We start from the raw sequence: 16,137 nt of genomic DNA, 5'->3' as shown, positions 1-16,137 counted from the left end.
AAAGGAAATTGTGGGCCAGTTAGTCTGACTTCGGTGGTTGGGAAGATGTTGGAATTGATTGTTAAGGATGTGCTTTCGGGGTACTTGAAGACACATGATAAAATAGGCCATAGTCCTCAAGGGAAAATCTTGCTTGACAAATCCGTCGGAATGCCTTGAAGAAATATCAAGCGGGATAGACAAAGGAGAATCGGTTGATGTTGTGTATTTGGATTTTCAGAAAGCCTTTGACAAGGTGCCACACACGAGGCTGCTTAACAAGCTATGAGCCCATGGTATTACAGGAAAGATTTTAGCATGGATAAAGCAGTGGCTGATTGGCAGGAGGCAAAGAGTGGGAATAAAGGAAGCTTTTCCTGGTTGGCCGCAGGTGACTAGTGGTGTTCCACAGGAGTCTGTGTTGGGACCGATTCTTTTATGTTATATTCAATGATCTGGATGACAGAATTGATGGCTTTGTTGCAAAGTTTGCAGAGATATGAAGATAGGTGGAGGGGCAGGTAGTTTTGAGCAAGTCAAGTGGCTACAAAAGGACTTACACAGATTAGGAGAATGGACAAAGAAATGGTAGATTGAATACAGTGTCGGGAAGCGCATGGTAGAAGAACTGAAAGGGTTGAGTATTTCCTGAATGGCAAGAGGATACAAATAACTGAGATGCAAAGACTTGGGAGTCCTTGTGCAGGATTCCCTAAAGGTTAATTTGTAGTTCGAGTCTGTGGTGAAGAAGGAAAGTGCGATGTTAGTATTCATTTCAAGAGGACTAGAATATGAAAGCGAGGATGTGATGTTACAAAGCACTGGTGAGGCCTCACCTGGAGCACTGTGAGCAGGTTTCGGCCCCTTATCTTAGAAAGGATGTGATGAAACTGGAGAGGGTGCAAAGGAGATTCATGAAAATGATTCCAGGATTGAATGGCTTGGTCACATGAAGAACGTTTGTTGGCTCTGGACCTGTATTTGCTGGAAAACAGAAGAATGAGGGATAACCTCACTGAAACCTATCAAATGGTGAAAGGTCTTGATAAAGTGGATGTGGAGAATATGTTTCCTATGGTGGGAGAGTCCAAGACCAGAGGACATAGCCTTAGAACAGAGAGGCATTCTTTTAGAACAGAGGTGAAGAGGAATTTCTTTAGGGAGAGAGTGGTGAACATGTGGAATTCTTTGCCACAGGCAGCTGTGGAGGCCGAGTCTTGATGAATATTTAAGGCAGAGGTTGACAGATTCTTAATTAGTCAGGGCACGAAGGGATACAGGGAGAAGGCAGGAGACTGGGGTTGAGAGGAAAGATGGATCAGCCATGATGAAATGGCAGAGCATGTTCAATGGGCCAAATGGCCTAATTCCACTCCTATGTCTTACGGTCTTTATGGTCTTATATGCCTGCCATCCATGTATCTATCCAAATTTCTCTTAAATATTAAAATCAAAACCCCATCCACCACTTGTACTGGCAGCTCATTCCACACTCCCACTGCCCTCTGAGTGAAATGATTCCCTCATGTTCCCCTTAAACATTTCACCTTTCACCTTTAGCTCATGACCTCTAGTTCTAGTCTCACCTGACCTCAGTAGAAAAAGCCTGCTTGCATTCACCCTACCTATACCCTCATAAATTTGTATATCTGTATCAAATTCCCCTCCCCCCCCACTCCATCCAGGACATGTCCCATGTCTGTACAGACTGGTCCTCTCAGTCCCTCTCTCTTGGTGGGGGAGATCTGTACGTACACTGACTGGTGTCTCTCAGTCCCTCTTTGGAAGGAGATCTGTACACTGACGGCGTCGAAGGTTGTGGCATAGTGGGTATGGGCTGTATCAAGTCACATGAGAGCAAAGGACAAGCCAATGTTTGGCCAGATTGAGAAGGGCAGGGTGTTGGGCCCGGACGTGTGGAGCGGGCCAGTTCAGCTTGCTGCTTCACGAGGTTTATTCGTCTCTGAGCTGAGCTGAGGATGTGGCCCGCAACCAACAGCCTCCTGGACTGGCTGCAGTAATGAACCGGCTTCGTGGCTGGGGATTCAGTTTTGTGGAGTTTCGTTTTTATTATTTCCATGATTTGTTCTTTTTTTTTGCACATTGGGTGTTCAAAGGTCTTTTTTAACGGGTTCTATTGTGATTCTTTGTTCTGTGGCTGCCTATAAGAAAATGAATCTCAAGGTTGCATTACGTATACATACTCTGGTAATAAAGATACTTTGAACATTTGAACTTTGTCTCTCAGCCCCTCTCTCTCTCTCAGGGATATTTTTTTACACTGCACACAGGCACAGGCATACTGTAAACACACACACTACACATATGTGCACAGACGCACACACTCACAACACACATGTGCACAGCCACACACAATGTTCACAGAGTCCCATCTAATTGAAGCCTCAATACCAACACAACGAACCGTGATTACATCCAAATCATTTCTCAGTGGTGTCCTCTCCTTAACAACCTCGGGATTTATGGCCACTCAGGACTCTTAAGGAGAAGGGTCAAGGGTCACCCGATGAACCAGATCCTTCCCCTCCACCCCCACAACGTGCGCCCTGCAGCCGTGGAACAGCTCTCCACGCTGCTGACCCTTACAAAGCCCATGTTAAGTGCTGTGTACTGAGTAGAGTCAGTGGGGAGCTGTTTGGGTTTGTAAACAGATCACCCGAGGACCTTGTGAATGAAAGGGATTTGATGGCGGGTGCTGCCTGTGTCAGCATTGAGGGTGGAAACAGGAAAATGAAGCGTGGCTGTGTGTGTCCAACAGTGCAAGGGGCCACTTGGACACCCTCGTAACACTTAAGCTTTCAACACCAAGTTCAGAGGGAGTTCGGACACATTGAAAAGTAATCAACACTTTGCCATTTGCTGCCTTGCCTCATTATCAGCTGCCTGTTGTTCAGCAACCTGGCGCACCACCAAAATTCAGCTGGCATTTGTCAGCAGAGTGCAGCACGAGGGTGGGAGCATTTACACAGAGTCCTGTCCTCTGTTCATTCAGCTCAAAGATAAAGGGTGAACCTGCACTTTCCCATCATACTCTACCACAGTCAGACACAGAGTGAAACTCCCTCCACACCGTCCCATCACACACTCCCGGGGTCAGACACAGAGTGAATCTCCCTCCACACCGTCCCATCACACACTCCCAGGGTCAGACACAGAGTGAATCTCCCTCCACACCGTCCCATCACACACTCCCGGGGTCAGACACAGAGTGAATCTCCCTCCACACCGTCCCATCACACACTCCCGGGGTCAGACACAGAGTGAAGCTCCCTCTACACTGTCCCATCACACACTCCCGGGGTCAGACACAGAGTGAAGCTCCCTCTACACTGTCCCATCACACACCTCCGGGATCAGACACAGAGTGAAGCTCCCTCCACACTGTCCATCACACACTCCCGGGGTCAGACACAGAGTGAAGCTCCCTCCACACTGTCCCATCACACACTCCCAGGGTCAGACACAGAGTGAAACTCCCTCTACACTGTCCCATCACACAGTCCCAGGGTCAGAGTGAAGCTCCCTCCACACCGTCCCATCACACACTCCCGGGGTCAGACACAGAGTGAATCTCCCTCTACACCGTCCCATCACACACTCCCGGGGTCAGACACAGAGTGAAGCTCCCTCTACACTGTCCCAACACACACTCCCGGGGTCAGACACAGAGTGAAGCTCCCTCTACACTGTCCCATCACACACTCCCAGGGTCAGACACAGAGTAAAGCTCCCTCCACACCGTCCCATCACACACTCCCGGGGTCAGACACAGAGTGAAGCTCCCTCCAAACTGTCCCATCACACACTCCCGGGGTCAGACACAGAGTGAAGTTCCCTCCACACTGTCCCATCACACACTCCCGGGGTCAGACACAGAGTAAAGCTCCCTCCACACTGTCCCATCACACACTCCCGGGGTCAGACACAGAGTGAAGCTCCCTCCACACTGTCCCATCACACACTCCCTGGGTCAGACACAGAGTGAAGCTCCCTCCACACTGTCCCATCACACACTCCCGGGGTCAGACACAGAGTGAAGCTCCCTCCAAACTGTCCCATCACACACTCCCGGGGTCAGACACAGAGTGAAGTTCCCTCCACACTGTCCCATCACACACTCCCGGGGTCAGACACAGAGTAAAGCTCCCTCCACACTGTCCCATCACACACTCCCGGGGTCAGACACAGAGTGAAACTCCCTCCACACTGTCCCATCACACACTCCCATGGTCAGACACAGAGTAAAGCTCCATCTACACTGTCCCAACACACACTCCCGGGGTCAGACACAGAGTGAAGCTCCCTCCACACTGTCCCAACACACACTCCCAAGGTCAGACACAGAGTGAAGCTCCCTCTACATTGTTCCATCACACACTCCCACGGTCAGACACAGAGTAAAGCTCCCTCTACACTGTCCCAACACACACTCACGGGGTCAGACACAGAGTGAAGCTCCCTCCACACTGTCCCAACACACACTCCCGGGGTCAGACACAGAGTGAAGCTCCCTCTACACTGTCCCATCACACACTCCCGGGGTCAGACACAGAGTGAAGCTCCCTCTACACTGTCCCTTCACACACTCACGGGGTCAGACACAGAGTGAAGCTCCCTCCACACTGTCCCATCACACACTCCCGGGGTCAGACACAGAGTGAATCTCCTTCCCCACTGTCCCATCCCACACTCCCGGGGTCAGACACAGAGTGAAGCTCCCTCCACACTGTCCCAACACACACTCCCACGGTCAGACACAGAGTGAAGCTCCCTCCACACTGTCCCATCACACACTCCCACGGTCAGACACAGAGTGAAACTCAGTCTACATTGTCCCATCACACACTCCTGGGGTCAGACTCAGAGTGAAGCTCCTTCTACACTGTCCCATCACACACTCCCGGGGGCTGGAGGAGACCGTGTATCACATGTACATGGAGTGTGCGAGGCTGCAGCCTCTTTTTGCGTATTTGTGTGGGCTGCTTCTCGCCTTCTGGCTGCATTTTAGCCCCACCCTATTTATATATTGTCATCCAGTAAGGAAGGGGGCATGGAGGGATGAGGAATTCCTAGTCAACTGCTCCTGGGGAGGCGAAATCCACCATCCGAGGGTCTTGGAAACGGGTGGCGGGAGGATCTCCCCGGGCAGACTGCCTGGCAATGTTTAGAGGGTATGTTCGTGCCCGTGTAAATATTGAAAAAGAACACGCGCAGTCCACGGCGACCTTAGAGGAGTTTCGAGACCGTTGGGCTCCGCGGGGTGTAAATGCCATCGTGGAGAGAGATGGCAACATTTTGGTGTAATGTCTATTGTCTAGTTGTAGTGAAGTAATTGTGTTTGCCACTGATTTGTATATATTGTATAGCACCGATATTTGTAATAAAGGATTTTGTAAAATAAAAGGGGTCAGACACAGAGTGAATCTCCCTCCACACCGTCCCATCACACACTCCCGGGGTCAGACACAGAGTGAATCTCCCTCCACACCGTCCCATCACACACTCCCGGGGTCAGACACAGAGTGAATCTCCCTCCACACTGTCCCATCACACACTCCTGGGGTCAGACACAGAGTGAAGCTCCCTCCACACTGTCCCATCACACACTCCCGGGGTCAGACACAGAGTGAATCTCCCTCCACACTGTCCCATCACACACTCCCGGGGTCAGACACAGAGTGAAGCTCCCTCCACACAGTCCCATCACACACTCCCGGGGTCAGACACAGAGTGAATCTCCCTCCACACAGTCCCATCACACACTCCCGGGGTCAGACACAGAGTGAAGCTCCCTCCACACTGTCCCATCACACACTCCCAGGGATGGGGTCAGAAACCGAGTGAATCTCCCTCCACCCCGTCCCATCACACACTCGCGGGGTCAGACACAGACTGAATCTCCCTCCACACAGTCCCATCACACACTCCCGGGGTCAGACACAGAGTGAAGCTCCCTCCACACTGTCCCATCACACACTCCCAGGGATGGGGTCAGACACCGAGTGAATCTCCCTCCACCCCGTCCCATCACACACGCGCGGGGTCAGACACAGAGTGAATCTCCCTCCACACTGTCCCATCACACACTCCCGGGGTCAGACACAGAGTGAAGCTCCCTCCACACTGTCCCATCACACACTCCCAGGGTCAGACACAGAGTGAATCTCTCTCCACACTGTCCCATCACACACTCCCGGGGTCAGACACAGAGTGAAGCTCCCTCCACACTGTCCCATCACACACCCCCGGGGTCAGACACCGAGTGAATCTCCCTCCACCCCGTCCCATCACACACTCGCGGGGTCAGACACAGAGTGAATCGCCCTCCACACTGTCCCAACACACACTCCCGGGGTCAGACACAGAGTGAATCTCTCTCCACACTGTCCCATCACACACTCCCGGGGTCAGACACAGAGTGAATCTCTCTCCACACTGTCCCATCACACACTCCCAGGGTCAGACACAGAGTGAATCTCTCTCCACACTGTCCCATCACACACTCCCGGGGTCAGACACAGAGTGAAGCTCCCTCCACACTGTCCCATCACACACTCCCAGGGATGGGGTCAGACACCGAGTGAATCTCCCTCCACCCCGTCCCATCACACACTCCCGGGGTCAGACACAGAGTGAAGCTCCCTCCACACTGTCCCATCACACACTCCCAGGGATGGGTTCAGACACCGAGTGAATCTCCCTCCACCCCGTCCCATCACACACTCGCGGGGTCAGACACAGAGTGAATCTCCCTCCACACTGTCCCATCACACACTCCCAGGGTCAGACACAGAGTGAATCTCTCTTCACACTGTCCCATCACACACTCCCGGGGTCAGACACAGAGTGAATCTCTCTCCACACTGTCCCATCACACACTCCCAGGGTCAGACACAGAGTGAATCTCTCTCCACACTGTCCCATCACACACTCCCGGGGTCAGACACAGAGTGAAGCTCCCTCCACACTGTCCCATCACACACTCCCAGAGTCAGACACAGGGTGAAGCTCCCTCTACCCCGTCCCATCACACACTCCCGGGGTCAGACACAGAGTGAATCTCCCTCCACACTGTCCCATCACACACTCCCAGGGTCAGACACAGAGTGAAGCTCCCTCTACACTGTCCCATCACACATTCCCGGGGTCAGACACAGAGTGAATCTCCCTCCACACAGTCCCATCAGACACTCCCGGGGTCAGACACAGAGTGAATCTCCCTCCACACAGTCCCATCACACACTCCCGGGGTCAGACACAGAGTGAATCTCCCTCCACACAGTCCCATCACACACTCCCGGGGTCAGACACAGAGTGAAGCTCCCTCCACACTGTCCCATCACACACTCCCGGGGTCAGACACAGAGTGAATCTCCCTCTACACCGTCCCATCACACACTCCCGGGGTCAGACACAGAGTGAAGCTCCCTCTACACTGTCCCAACACACACTCCCGGGGTCAGACACAGAGTGAAGCTCCCTCTACACTGTCCCATCACACACTCCCAGGGTCAGACACAGAGTAAAGCTCCCTCCACACCGTCCCATCACACACTCCCGGGGTCAGACACAGAGTGAAGCTCCCTCCAAACTGTCCCATCACACACTCCCGGGGTCAGACACAGAGTGAAGTTCCCTCCACACTGTCCCATCACACACTCCCGGGGTCAGACACAGAGTAAAGCTCCCTCCACACTGTCCCATCACACACTCCCGGGGTCAGACACAGAGTGAAGCTCCCTCCACACTGTCCCATCACACACTCCCTGGGTCAGACACAGAGTGAAGCTCCCTCCACACTGTCCCATCACACACTCCCGGGGTCAGACACAGAGTGAAGCTCCCTCCAAACTGTCCCATCACACACTCCCGGGGTCAGACACAGAGTGAAGTTCCCTCCACACTGTCCCATCACACACTCCCGGGGTCAGACACAGAGTAAAGCTCCCTCCACACTGTCCCATCACACACTCCCGGGGTCAGACACAGAGTGAAACTCCCTCCACACTGTCCCATCACACACTCCCATGGTCAGACACAGAGTAAAGCTCCATCTACACTGTCCCAACACACACTCCCGGGGTCAGACACAGAGTGAAGCTCCCTCCACACTGTCCCAACACACACTCCCAAGGTCAGACACAGAGTGAAGCTCCCTCTACATTGTTCCATCACACACTCCCACGGTCAGACACAGAGTAAAGCTCCCTCTACACTGTCCCAACACACACTCACGGGGTCAGACACAGAGTGAAGCTCCCTCCACACTGTCCCAACACACACTCCCGGGGTCAGACACAGAGTGAAGCTCCCTCTACACTGTCCCATCACACACTCCCGGGGTCAGACACAGAGTGAAGCTCCCTCTACACTGTCCCTTCACACACTCACGGGGTCAGACACAGAGTGAAGCTCCCTCCACACTGTCCCATCACACACTCCCGGGGTCAGACACAGAGTGAATCTCCTTCCCCACTGTCCCATCCCACACTCCCGGGGTCAGACACAGAGTGAAGCTCCCTCCACACTGTCCCAACACACACTCCCACGGTCAGACACAGAGTGAAGCTCCCTCCACACTGTCCCATCACACACTCCCACGGTCAGACACAGAGTGAAACTCAGTCTACATTGTCCCATCACACACTCCTGGGGTCAGACTCAGAGTGAAGCTCCTTCTACACTGTCCCATCACACACTCCCGGGGGCTGGAGGAGACCGTGTATCACATGTACATGGAGTGTGCGAGGCTGCAGCCTCTTTTTGCGTATTTGTGTGGGCTGCTTCTCGCCTTCTGGCTGCATTTTAGCCCCACCCTATTTATATATTGTCATCCAGTAAGGAAGGGGGCATGGAGGGATGAGGAATTCCTAGTCAACTGCTCCTGGGGAGGCGAAATCCACCATCCGAGGGTCTTGGAAACGGGTGGCGGGAGGATCTCCCCGGGCAGACTGCCTGGCAATGTTTAGAGGGTATGTTCGTGCCCGTGTAAATATTGAAAAAGAACACGCGCAGTCCACGGCGACCTTAGAGGAGTTTCGAGACCGTTGGGCTCCGCGGGGTGTAAATGCCATCGTGGAGAGAGATGGCAACATTTTGGTGTAATGTCTATTGTCTAGTTGTAGTGAAGTAATTGTGTTTGCCACTGATTTGTATATATTGTATAGCACCGATATTTGTAATAAAGGATTTTGTAAAATAAAAGGGGTCAGACACAGAGTGAATCTCCCTCCACACCGTCCCATCACACACTCCCGGGGTCAGACACAGAGTGAATCTCCCTCCACACCGTCCCATCACACACTCCCGGGGTCAGACACAGAGTGAATCTCCCTCCACACTGTCCCATCACACACTCCTGGGGTCAGACACAGAGTGAAGCTCCCTCCACACTGTCCCATCACACACTCCCGGGGTCAGACACAGAGTGAATCTCCCTCCACACTGTCCCATCACACACTCCCGGGGTCAGACACAGAGTGAAGCTCCCTCCACACAGTCCCATCACACACTCCCGGGGTCAGACACAGAGTGAATCTCCCTCCACACAGTCCCATCACACACTCCCGGGGTCAGACACAGAGTGAAGCTCCCTCCACACTGTCCCATCACACACTCCCAGGGATGGGGTCAGAAACCGAGTGAATCTCCCTCCACCCCGTCCCATCACACACTCGCGGGGTCAGACACAGACTGAATCTCCCTCCACACAGTCCCATCACACACTCCCGGGGTCAGACACAGAGTGAAGCTCCCTCCACACTGTCCCATCACACACTCCCAGGGATGGGGTCAGACACCGAGTGAATCTCCCTCCACCCCGTCCCATCACACACGCGCGGGGTCAGACACAGAGTGAATCTCCCTCCACACTGTCCCATCACACACTCCCGGGGTCAGACACAGAGTGAAGCTCCCTCCACACTGTCCCATCACACACTCCCAGGGTCAGACACAGAGTGAATCTCTCTCCACACTGTCCCATCACACACTCCCGGGGTCAGACACAGAGTGAAGCTCCCTCCACACTGTCCCATCACACACCCCCGGGGTCAGACACCGAGTGAATCTCCCTCCACCCCGTCCCATCACACACTCGCGGGGTCAGACACAGAGTGAATCGCCCTCCACACTGTCCCAACACACACTCCCGGGGTCAGACACAGAGTGAATCTCTCTCCACACTGTCCCATCACACACTCCCGGGGTCAGACACAGAGTGAATCTCTCTCCACACTGTCCCATCACACACTCCCAGGGTCAGACACAGAGTGAATCTCTCTCCACACTGTCCCATCACACACTCCCGGGGTCAGACACAGAGTGAAGCTCCCTCCACACTGTCCCATCACACACTCCCAGGGATGGGGTCAGACACCGAGTGAATCTCCCTCCACCCCGTCCCATCACACACTCCCGGGGTCAGACACAGAGTGAAGCTCCCTCCACACTGTCCCATCACACACTCCCAGGGATGGGGTCAGACACCGAGTGAATCTCCCTCCACCCCGTCCCATCACACACTCGCGGGGTCAGACACAGAGTGAATCTCCCTCCACACTGTCCCATCACACACTCCCAGGGTCAGACACAGAGTGAATCTCTCTTCACACTGTCCCATCACACACTCCCGGGGTCAGACACAGAGTGAATCTCTCTCCACACTGTCCCATCACACACTCCCAGGGTCAGACACAGAGTGAATCTCTCTCCACACTGTCCCATCACACACTCCCGGGGTCAGACACAGAGTGAAGCTCCCTCCACACTGTCCCATCACACACTCCCAGAGTCAGACACAGGGTGAAGCTCCCTCTACCCCGTCCCATCACACACTCCCGGGGTCAGACACAGAGTGAATCTCCCTCCACACTGTCCCATCACACACTCCCAGGGTCAGACACAGAGTGAAGCTCCCTCTACACTGTCCCATCACACATTCCCGGGGTCAGACACAGAGTGAATCTCCCTCCACACAGTCCCATCAGACACTCCCGGGGTCAGACACAGAGTGAATCTCCCTCCACACAGTCCCATCACACACTCCCGGGGTCAGACACAGAGTGAATCTCCCTCCACACAGTCCCATCACACACTCCCGGGGTCAGACACAGAGTGAAGCTCCCTCCACACTGTCCCATCACACACTCCCGGGGTCAGACACAGAATGAAGCTCCCTCCACACTGTCCCATCACACACTCCCGGGGTCAGACACAGAGTGAATCTCCCTCCACACTGTCCCATCACACACTCCCGGGGTCAGACACAGAGTGAAGCTCCCTCCACACTGTCCCATCACACACTCCCGGGGTCAGACACAGAGTGAAGCTCCCTCCACACTGTCCCATCACACACTCCCGGGGTCAGACTCAGAGTGAATCTCCCTCCACACTGTCCCATCACACATTCCCGGGGTCAGACACAGAGTGAAGCTCCCTCCACACTGTCCCATCACACACTCCCGGGGTCAGACACAGAGTGAAGCTCCCTCCACACTGTCCCATCACACACTCCCGGGGTCAGACACAGAGTGAAGCTCCCTCTACACTGTCCCATCACACACTCCCGGGGTCAGACACGGAGTGAAACTCCCTCCACACTGTCCCATCACACACTCCCGGGGTCAGACACAGAGTGAAGCTCCCTCTACATTGTCCCATCACACACTCCCACGGTCAGACACAGAGTAAAGCTCCCTCCACACTGTCCCATCACACACTCCCATGGTCAGACACAGAGTGAAACTCACTCTACATTGTCCCATCACACACTCCTGGGGTCAGACTCAGAGTGAAGCTCCTTCTACACCGTCCCATCACACACTCCCGGGGTCAGACACAGGGTGAAGCTCCCTCTACCCCGTCCCATCACACACTCCCGGGGTCAGACACAGAGTGAAGCTCCCTCCACACAGTCCCATCACACACTCCAGGGGTCAGACACAGAGTGAAACTCCCTCCACACCGTCCCATCACACACTCCCGGGGTCAGACATAGAGTGAATCTCCCTCTACACAGTCCCATCACACACTCCCGGGGTCAGACACAGAGTGAATCTCTCTCCACACCGTCCCATCACACACTCCCTGAGTCAGACACAGAGTGAAGCTCCCTCCACACTGTCCCATCACACACTCCCGGGGTCAGACACAGAGTGAATCTCCCTCCACACTGTCCCATCACACACTCCCGGGGTCAGACACAGAGTGAATCTCCCTCCACACTGACCCATCACACACTCCCAGAGTCAGACACAGGGTGAAGCTCCCTCTACCCCGTCCCATCACACACTCCCGGGGTCAGACACAGAGTGAATCTCCCTCCACACTGTCCCATCACACACTCCCAGGGTCAGACACAGAGTGAAGCTCCCTCTACACTGTCCCATCACACATTCCCGGGGTCAGACACAGAGTGAATCTCCCTCCACACAGTCCCATCAGACACTCCCGGGGTCAGACACAGAGTGAATCTCCCTCCACACAGTCCCATCACACACTCCCGGGGTCAGACACAGAGTGAATCTCCCTCCACACAGTCCCATCACACACTCCCGGGGTCAGACACAGAGTGAAGCTCCCTCCACACTGTCCCATCACACACTCCCGGGGTCAGACACAGAATGAAGCTCCCTCCACACTGTCCCATCACACACTCCCGGGGTCAGACACAGAGTGAATCTCCCTCCACACTGTCCCATCACACACTCCCGGGGTCAGACACAGAGTGAAGCTCCCTCCACACTGTCCCATCACACACTCCCGGGGTCAGACACAGAGTGAAGCTCCCTCCACACTGTCCCATCACACACTCCCGGGGTCAGACTCAGAGTGAATCTCCCTCCACACTGTCCCATCACACACTCCCGGGGTCAGACACAGAGTGAAGCTCCCTCCACACTGTCCCATCACACACTCCCGGGGTCAGACACAGAGTGAAGCTCCCTCCACACTGTCCCATCACACACTCCCGGGGTCAGACACAGAGTGAAGCTCCCTCCACACTGTCCCATCACACACTCCCGGGGTCAGACTCAGAGTGAATCTCCCTCCACACTGTCCCATCACACATTCCCGGGGTCAGACACAGAGTGAAGCTCCCTCCACACTGTCCCATCACACACTCCCGGGGTCAGACACAGAGTGAAGCTCCCTCCACACTGTCCCATCACACACTCCCGGGGTCAGACACAGAGTATCTCTCATGGTGGGAACAATAGCTGGCTTGGAAGTCCGTCAAAAGATCACCTTTTTCAATCTGTATTTGGCCTGGCCAAGGTGGCCATTCACAAGTCCAGGCAGCCCCTGTTAGGATTGCCACCCGAGCCAACTGTCTTCTTCCGCTCCGAGATCACATCCATGCCTGGGTGGCTCTGGAGACAGATCACACGGTGCCCACTGGCTCACGGGGTGGGAAGGGCAAGTATGACAGCAGACAGGACCTGTATCTAAGGTGAGCCAGGGAGAAACGTTAATGGGGGTGTGCAGGGTAATGATTTTCACTCAGGATGGGGGAGTACACTGGCAGGAGTGATGGTGCAGACAGGTAGGTTGGTGATGTTTAAGATTCCGAGGGAATTGGGAGTATTTCCTCCTCCTCCTCCTGGGGCACGGGTCTCCAACAGCAGCTCACCAGAGTTCTCTGCCCTGAACCGAAGATTGACTAGTCCTGTGGCTCCTGCTTCCATGACTGAATACGTCCTCTAGGTGAAGATGCTTCTTCTCCCCGGGATGGGATCTTTGGAGCTTCTGTAGGTGTTTCTGTAGCTCTGGGTTTTTACGGGATGGGGGGGGGTGTGGGGTTCCTAGCCCCAGGCCCGACCCTCCTCCTTTCACAGCCGGGCCTGCGATGGTCCATGGCGGAGTTACAGCATGTCACCAAGCCCTTTCACCCCAACGGCGCCCAATTACACCATGTCACCAATTTACCTACTAGCCCAGGCGACTTTGGACTGTGGGAGGAAACCGGAACACCCGGAGGAAACCCACGCAGTCACAGGGGAGAACGTACAAACTCCTCACAGACAGTGGCAGAAACGAACCCTGGTCACCGGCGCTGGGAAGCGTTACGCTAACCGCTCTGCAATCGCGTCACCCCAAAGGAACAATTCTCAACGCCAAAACCTGGGATTGGATCAGTGGCCTTTAGATCTTCAATCTAACACTTCCCAACCGAGCTTTCCCGACAAATACCGGCAAATCCAGTTTAATTTGGGCATCTCCGTCACATTTGTGACTAACACCCCCCCCCCCCCCTCCGACAGCACATTCCAGGCACCCACCGCCCGCTCGAGATGGGCTGAGGGCCTGTTCTAATGCTGCACTCTTCAAGGTTCTAAGTTCAAAGTGAATTTACGACCAAATGACTTGTATAAGATAAAAGAGTCATTGATAAATCGAAAAGCCAGAAATGGCCCATACAAGGGGACATAATTTTAAAGGTGATTGGAGGAAAGTATAGGTGTCAGGGGCAAATTCTTTACACAGAAAGAGCTGGCACCAGGGGTGGCAGCAGATCCAGCTACATGAGGGGCATTTAAGAAACTCTTCGATGGGCACACAGGTGATAGAAAAATGGAGAGTTATGTAGGAGGAATTGATCTTAGTGGAGCTTCATCATGGATTAAAGGGTCTGTACAGTGTGTTAATGGTCTATGGTCTTGATAGAGTGGATGTGGAGAGGATGTTTCCTATGGTGGGTGAGTCTAGGACCAGAGGGCACAGCCTCAGAATAGAGGGATGTCCTTTTAGAAAGGAGATGAGGAGCAATTTCGTTAGCCACAGGGTGGTGAATCTGTGGAATTCATTGCCACGTGGCTGTGGAGGCCATGTCATTGGGTATATTTAAGGCAGAGGTTGAAAGATTCTTGATTGGTCAGGGCTTGAAGGGTTACAGGGAGATGGCAGGAGATTGTGTCACCGAGTTTGGATATGGCCCAAGTGTGGAGTGAGAGACTCCAAAGCGGGTCGATAGTTCACAGATTTTAATACGAACAGTGTTAAAGGGAAAATAAAACAATAAACACTAGGCCAAACAGGACCATTAACTAAAACTCTCAAACGGGAAACGAAGCCAACACTGCAGCCAAAAAGAACATCTAAACATTAAACAAATACCGCTAGTCCTCAGAGTCGGTTGACTCCACAGTCCAACTTCTCAGACAAGGCCGAATGCAAACAGATAGCGAAGCATTGCTGTGCTCTGTCCAAGTCTCCACAAGCACTACGACGACAAGTCTGGAGTTAAATACTATCACGATTAAATAATGATTAGCTGACATGTGCGTATTCACAAGCGCAATTGCCGTATCTGCTGCTCTGCCGAATCAGTGGCTGTGACAGATTGTGGCTGAGAGGGAAGATGGATCAGCCATGGTGAAATAGTGCAGCAGACTCGGTGGCCAAACAGCCTAATTCTGCTCCCATTTCTTATGGCCTTATGTTCTATATTTTAAATGTTTAGATTAAGGTTATGTATGTCTGTGAATAACAGAGAAAAAAAAAACTGGTTCGGATGTGTTTTGGGCAGCTTTTATTAGAACTGGTTTGGAATGCGTTTTGGGCAGCGCAGTTCTCAGTATCCTGGTAGAAGGTCTCCAGGGGGATGCACAAGGAGTGAAGAAACATACTGACCAGACCAGCTGTGGATGGGGGGGGGGGTGAAAGCTGGGAGGGGAGTGATCAGGGCCAGTGGACGAGACAGATTGCCCCCATCAGAGGTAACAAATCTGACAAGCTGCCCTCGACCATCTCGATCTTCAAAGCTCAGGATAAGAGGGAATAAAGCAATAGGAAGCGACTGTGAATGACACAGCCTGTGGCTCCTCCCGGTGAAACCACTCTCTCTCTGGCAAAGCAACACGTCTCCTTTTGTTCCCCGTACCTTGTTTACCTTTTCTTAATTAACTGGAGCATCCTGTGCAGCTTCTAAAAGGAGAAATATAAACAATGTGGGATACACGTGGGACTGCCTCTCCCACATGGGCTCTTCCCGAAAGAACACAGGGACTCCACTCTGCCTGCACAGGGATTGCTCCTTACATAACGAGCAGGAGTCATCCCTCGCTCGAAGGAATTCAGGAACTGCAATTTCCTAATGTGTGGCTATTTGTTTTCAGAGACACAGCACGGAATCGG

The sequence above is a fragment of the Hemitrygon akajei genome, chromosome 4, assembly GCF_048418815.1.
Source record: "Hemitrygon akajei chromosome 4, sHemAka1.3, whole genome shotgun sequence".
Lineage (NCBI taxonomy): Eukaryota > Metazoa > Chordata > Chondrichthyes > Myliobatiformes > Dasyatidae > Hemitrygon > Hemitrygon akajei.
This window is presented reverse-complemented; position numbering follows the sequence as displayed.